This window comes from Castor canadensis, chromosome 5 (genome assembly GCF_047511655.1).
Source record: "Castor canadensis chromosome 5, mCasCan1.hap1v2, whole genome shotgun sequence".
In the NCBI taxonomy this organism is placed as follows: domain Eukaryota; kingdom Metazoa; phylum Chordata; class Mammalia; order Rodentia; family Castoridae; genus Castor; species Castor canadensis.
In genome coordinates, this window is record NC_133390.1 from 90,134,742 (window position 1) to 90,142,416 (window position 7,675).

The window sequence follows — 7,675 nt, forward strand, 5'->3', positions numbered from 1 at the left end:
TTTTGGCACGAGTTGGTCTTTCCTGCTCACCTGGGAGCTGGCTAGAAATGCACAATCTCAGGTCCCAGTGTGTAAACATCTATCTGATGTATTCTGGAACCTGGGTTTCATTTTAAGCCCTCCGAGTAAATGACAATTTTTACCTAATAATCTAAGCAAATTATACTTCTATTTCTTGTTATTTTATATTTGTGACTGAGTTAAAAGTTACTGTTTTACAAAGCTTTGTGTGCATATAAATTACTTGAGGGGCTTATTTTAACTTCTTATTTTGAAACATAGTTGTTCCTTGGTATTCATAGGAGATTGGTTCCAGGATCCCCTTGGGAAAAAAAAATCAGTGGATGCTCGTGTTTCTTGCATAGAGTGTCCTGGTATTTATTTACTATAACCCATGTGTGTCCTCCTATACTTTTAAGTCACCTCTAGATTACTTATAACACCTAATAAAATATAAATGCTATGCAAATAGTTGCTATACTGTGTACATATTTGCGGTACTTGGGATTGAGCTCAGGCCTCATGCATTGCTAGGCAAGCACTCTACCTCTTGAGACATGCTTCCAGACATTTCGATTCTGAGTTTGCTTTTGAGATAGGGTCTCACTACTTTTTCCCAGGCCTCATATTCCACCTCCCCAGTAGTTAGGATTACAAGTGTGCAGCACCACAACCTGCTATACTATATTCTTTAGGGAATAATAACAAGAAAAAAACTCTATACATGTTCATTATAATTAGAATTTATTTTTCAAATATTTTCCATCCCTGATGGTTGAGTCCATAAGTGCAGAACCCTTATACAGAGTACCAACTGTTAATTGTAGATTTACAGGTTGCAAAGATAATACGGAGAGGTCCTGTATACCCTTCTCTTACTTTCCCCCAATGAGTTCACTTAATGTGATTTTAGGACAGTATCCAAATCTGGACACTAACTTTGGCACAACAGTTGTGAATAATCCTAATGTCATTTTATCACATATAAAGAGTCCTAGAACAGATATCATAATACAGACCTAGACCATCACCACAGAGCTCTCCCTTATAAGCACACCTATCTCCTTTCCCTCTGCATGTCAGGTAACCTCTGAAAACCATGAATCTGTGTTCTAGCTTTGTATTTCTGTGATTTTTAGAATGTTACATAAATGGAGTCACACAGTATGTGGTCTTTTGATATTGGCTTTTTTCACTCTGCATAACATCCTTGAGATCTACCCATGTAGATCTGTTACATGTAGAAATTAACTTTTTTTAAAAAATGTAGATTCACAGGTTTTTCAAAATCAGCACAGAGCAGTCCTTTGTACATTTCACCCAGTTTTCCCTAATGATGACATCTGAGATAACTCTAATGCAGTATTTAAAGTGGGAAATTGACGTTGGTACAATCCAAAGACTTTATTCAGAATGCAACAGTCTTACATGTACTTATTTGTGTGCTCCTGTATATAGTTCTATGCAATTTTAACATTGGTGGATTCTTGTAACCAGTACCACAATCAAGATATAAAACTAGGAAGCTAGGGCTGGGGACATGGTTTAGTGGGTAGAGTGTCTGCCTAGTAAGTGCAAGGCCCTGAGTTCAAGCCCCAGTACCACCCAAACAAATAAATAACACCCCCTCCCAATAAAAAAAAACGTGGGGCTGGACGTGTAGGTTAGTGATAGGGTGATGCCTAGCAAGTGAGAGGCCCTGGGTTTAATCCCGAGCACTATTGGGAAAAAAAGATATAAGCCTTTTATAGTCACACCCACCCCCATTCCCTCTTCTACCCCATCTCTAACCCCTGGCAGCCTATAATATGTTCACTATCTCTATAGTTTTGTCATTTTTGAATGAAATATATTCATGAAACTGTGTATATAAGCCTTTTGAGGTTGGCTGTTTTCACTTAGTGAAATGTCCTTGCAATCTATCCAATCTGCTGTATGTATCAATAGTTTGCTCCCTTTTATTGTCAAATGGTATTCATTTTCCATGGTACAGATGTGCCATAGTTTGTATAACTATTCCTGCACCATAGAATTTTTGAGTTGTTTCTAATTTGGGGTCATATGGTAAGTACATTTAATTTTTCATGAAGATAACAAACTGCTTCCAAATTGTCTATACCATTTTATATTCCACCAATAATGGGTGAGGCCTTAATTTTTTTCTAGATTCTCCCCAGATTTGGAATTCTCAGTCTTTTTAATTCTTGCCTTTCTAATGAGTTTATAATGGCATCTCACTGTGGTTTTAATTTGTTTTCCCAATGACAAATAATATGGAACAAATTCTCATGTATTTATTTGCCATTTGTATATCATTGGTGCAGTGTCTATTAAAATCTTTTGCCACTGGGTATGGAGGAACACACCTGTAATCTCAGCACTCGGGAGGTTGAAGCAGGAGGATAGTGAATTTGAGGTCATTTTGGGCTGCATAGAGAGTCCTTGTCAAAAAAAAACCCAACACTCTTTTACCAATTATTTTTAATTGAACTGTTTAACTTATTATTTGTAAGGGTTATAAGGGTTCTTATTATAGTCTGAACAGAAATTCTTTAACAGATGTATCAGCAAGTGTTAAATCAGAATCAGAACCACTAGGGAGGTATTTATGGTTTTTTTATGTCATTTTGCCCTTATTTATTTATTATTTTATGGTTGTACCTGGGGTACACTGTGACATTTATATTTATAATATATCTTAGCTAGATTCACCCCCTCCATCTTATTCCAAAATGTACATATACCCACATTGATTCACATTGATTTTTAAAAATCTGTCATCTGACCTTGTCTATCATATTATAAAAATACAGCATATTACATCATTACTGTTTCATAGGTGCTGGCAGGTGAGTGGCAAAGCATTTACCATATGTGGCACAAGCTGCATGAGAATCAGTATGTTGGGTCAATTTCTCTTGCTCTTCCAGTCCCTTGGGGTGGACACCTGCACACAGGGAAGGTTACCTCACAGGAGAACACAGAGCATCCTTTAAACAGCTTGCTCTTTACTTCATTCTCCATGGTTACCCACCACAACCATAATTCTGAGAAGTGGCAAGGATAAAGAGTACTGGGGGCCTTGTGTTCTTGGCAGTCTCAGCAAGAACTGAAGCTCAGAGCTCATGGAATAGGCCTCTCCCAACTCGTCCCTTGGCTTCCAGTGCCTCTTGGGCATCAGGAGAAGTGTATGGATTTGTATCAGTGAGGTTGAAACAAGTTTGTACTGGTCCTTGTGCACAGAAGGAACTGAGGGAGCACATTTAGGAGGTGTCACTGACAGTTTCGGGCATAGACTAGTTTAACATCAGACATGTCCATGTAAGTTTTTGTGTTTTCCTAGTACATTAACAAGGATGGCAAACTCAGCAGTACAGGATGTGTCTTTATGTATGTCACATTGTTCCTTATAGCTGCTGCTTCACACAGGTGGACCCCATGATTGTTTTGCCAGACCCTGGTGGTGAGTACAATAGACAGAGAGAACAAATTGTTCTCCTCCTCCTTATTCTTTCTAAGATCTAAGATATTCCCTTCCTACTGTCATCATGGTAGCTCTCCCTCCATGGCCACCAAATTGGTGTATCCTATTCTAGTAGCTATAGCTGATCTTTTCCCCAAAGAATCTCTTATAATTACCCGGTGAGGTCAAGTGTGAGAGGGATAAGGACATTTTTATAAAATTTACAGAGATTAATTATATTTTCCAACATGACCTACTGTCCAAGGACTTGGCAATTGGTGGACTCAACCAAGTAATCATCTTCATTAGGACCTAGGACCATGCTAACCCAACAAGTTTAAATTTAGTAACAGAATCAAGTAAGTTTGAATCTTTAGCCCTCCTTTCTGACCTGGCTGCTACCTAGAGGTAGACCAATTGTATAGGTTTAGGTATGCAGTTAGGGGAATGAAAGAGGCATTGTGTCCTGAAATGGTCAGGGTGGGACTTTGTATTTTCAAAATAGGTGTACATAACCCCCTCCTTCATTCTGACTGCTGATTACACAGTAGGTTGAAAGGAAATGATCTTTCTCTGGGGACAGTCACATTGGCTGACCAAACTACCTTACTAAAATCAGTACACCAGAAGGAAGTGACCAACAAATCTTTTTGAGCTGAGTTTTTTTTTTGTTTGTTTGTTTTTTGTTTTTTGTTTTTGTGGTACTAGGGCTTGAATTCAGGGCCTTCACTTCGAGCCACTCCACCAGCCCTTTTTTGTGATGGATTTTTTGAGATAGGGTCTCACAAACTATTTTCCCAGGCTGGCTTTGAACTGTGATTCTCCTGATTTCTGCCTCCTGAGTAGCTAGAATTATAGGCTTGAGCCACTGGTGTCCAGCTTGGAGCCGAGCTTTTGAGGAGGCTGTTTCAGTGGTCCACAATTCCAAATGCTGGTGTATGGTATGGAGTCTGGCATGTCCTTTGAATACCTTTATTATTGGCCCACTGGCAGAGAGTCATTGAGAAGGGAGAGGGGGAGGGAGGATGTGCTGGCTTTAGCCCATATCTGTGAAGCTCAATTCTGTCTGATCCATCTTCCTTTCCTGACACCTGCCCTATGGATTCTGGACTTGCTTGATAGTCCCCCTCCCCGCTGCAGATTATCAGGGGGGATAATTTTGGGAGTGAGAAGCAGGAATTCTCTTTGGGGTATATTCAGTCAAAGGTAGTACAGACCTCCAAATGGAGAGGTCAAGGAGGCAGTTGGATGACTGATAAGCATGAGAGCTGGAAATATAAATTTGGGAGTCATGATTATATAGATGCTTTTTATAAAATTACAGATCTCATGAAATTAGATGAGATTACCAAAGAGATTACAGAGAAAATGAGGGAAACCACAACAGAACCTTGAGCGATCCAGCATTTAGGGCTCCATCAAAGGAAGCGAATCCAGAACGAGAATGGAAGAGATTTGGTTCTGGAGGTTAAGAGAGAACCAGGGTGGGTCATATCTTTGAAGGTATAAGGAAACAATGTGTCAAGAAGGTAGAGGCCAAGTGATTCTAATGCTGGCAAATTGCAAAATGAGGTGACTACTGGATTTGTTAATAACAATTCAATGTTAATATAATATGTTTTGGAGCTCTTTTATAAGGTCTGGAATCTCAAGCTTTTTCTCTCACATGAGATTGTGGGAGTTAGTTGTGATCATTATTATGCCTCTTTTATTAATGAGGAACAGAGGCTCAGATAAACTTCAGGGAATTGGTCAAGATTAAAATTAGCTAGCTATGGCAGACTTAGGTTAGAACCAGACTTCATTCCAGCTCAGTTTTCTGATTCTAAATCCTGGTTGGCATAGTAATTATGTGTGAAGCTTTGCAAAAATACAGGCACCTGGGACATTCACAATCTCATCAAGGAACTCTGGGACAAGGCCCAGTGTATGAGCATTTAAAAAGAAAAAATATACAATTCAACAAGTACATAGTTCTATTGAGAGGCCAGAGTTGAGGATTACTTTGTGTCTATGATGTGTTCTGAGCAACCTTTCATCATTTGGGGATTAATGTCTATGTAAGGTTTGGATAATTTAGTTCACAAAGGCCAGCTGAAACTTCTTTGAGCTTCCCTAGGGTGGAAATGCAACGATCCCAATATGTTAATGCCTCAGTTCAACCTGCTAAGGTGTTTCCTTCTAATTAGTCTCCTGCTTCTGAATGGAGAAAGCATTTCCCAAGACAGGTCTTTCCTTTGTGATTGAACTTCCAAATTAAACTTGGTTATCTCATCAGGTGAATTTCCATGACCAGGTCCCTTAAATTGAGAATCGCTTGGAGTGACAAGAGATGCAACTGATGAGAGTTTAGAAAATGGGGGTAGTATCCTAAACATGAGAACTTTTACATACTACAGAAGAGAAAATTGTACTTTGTAGGTAAAGTGGGGACTTGGGGTTGGGATTTTAGCTCAGTTAGAGCACTTGTTTAGCATGTGCAACTTTATGGCAACACACAAACATACAACACACAGACACACACACACACACACACACACACGGGGACTTGATCAAGTGCTGAGGTACTTTTCCCAAAATTTTAACAGCCTATGCTCACTCAGTTAGGGTCATTTCTATCCTTTCTCTAGGAGGTTCTTTGGTTTTGCTATACTCCTTTTCCTGGGAGAACAATCAGTCCAATAGCAAAGCAGGACTAACTCTACTCAGACATAACAGTTAGAAGGGCCTTCTTGCATTTGCCCATCATTCATCGTTCTACAGTGTCTTTTTCTATCACTTCCTCTAAGAGCTGACTGTACATTGGAATTATCCGTGAGCTTTTAAAAAGTACATTGATGCCTATGTTAACACCTTCAGAAGCTTCATTTCCTCAGTTGCTCATCTGTTATCATGTGTTTAGACCTCTGCAGCAGCACTCTCACCTTTAGTTTCTTACTAAACTAACCCATTTTACATATCCCCATCAGGTTAATAAAGCCCAACTTGATGATTTTACAAAATTAAAAGTTAAAAACAACCTTCTGCTAATTCATACCATATCTAAAAATTAACCTAAAGCAATCAAAGACCTAAGTGTAATTATGAAATTCTTAGAAAAAATATAGACTTAAAATGTGTGACCTTACAATAGTTTCTGAGTTATGATACCAAAAGCACAATCAAGAAAAGAAAAAAGAAATTGGTTATCATTAAAATTAAAAACTTTTGTATATCAATCTTTCACAGATTGGGAAAAAATTTTGCAAATATACATCTGATAAGAGACTGTGTGCAGGAGCCTGACATGGTGATATACACCTGTAATCCCAGCACTCTGGAGGTTGAGGCAAGATCATTATTACACTTCAGTTATGAGGATGATTGAAGACATCCTGCAGTTTGGGACACTGTTGGTGGATTCTGTGGCTGTGCTCAACTTTAAACTGAAAAAGAAGGGTATCAGGGTTTTGGGGGAGGAGACCAGTGATCCCAGCATAGGTGACAACATCCAAGACTTTTTATTGAGCCTCAGATACTTTCACATCTCCATTGTCTTGTGAAGTGTCTTCATCATGTTCTGTGTTGTAGTACTGGTTAGCTCTTGAACCCCAGAAATCACCTTCCCAGATGTTGAATCTCCATTCCTGATGGCCTCAAGAATGTTTCTGACCAGAAAAGCAGGGGTGTTCCCAGAAAGCTCAAGCTTGTGGTGGGTGGAAAAATGTTCACCAAAATGTACATGGTTTTCCAGTCACGTCAGTGTTTTCAAAGATAGTTTTACTTTGGTCTCTGAATTAGAATGTTATGTACTTAAGGGGTTTTTGGAGGTATTCCATAAAGGATAAAATGGCATTCCCCATAGAACATTTAGATCATTCCATTGTATTGGAATCCTTCCTTTGCCAAATTTTCACAAGAAACCTGGTTTTTGATATTCCTTGGCTTATTTTTAATAGCCATTCTTTTGGTTAGCATCATACAGATTCCTAAAAATCATTTTGATTCAGTAATTTGAGCAGAAGGGCTGGCTTTTTAAGTTTGAATAGCCTGTTTTGGAAAGTATTTATAAATAATTAGCAAGTTTAGGGTTGCTTGCTGAATCTGATGGTGGTTATGCAGCTAACTCAGGGTCTTGATTCCAAGTTCCTCCTTTATCCCATTGACATGGTTTGCTCAGCCACTTTTGGTGTCACAAATAGCTGGCTGGGGGGTTCCTTTGCTTATTTGGCT

General features: G+C 38.9%; 1 pseudogene; it reads left to right on the plus strand.

Moving 5' to 3' along the window:
• The first annotated feature begins 6,822 nt into the window (after positions 1–6,822).
• On the plus strand, positions 6,823–7,050 carry LOC109689661 (small integral membrane protein 7 pseudogene; annotated as a pseudogene).
• Positions 7,051–7,675: the final 625 nt, after the last annotated feature.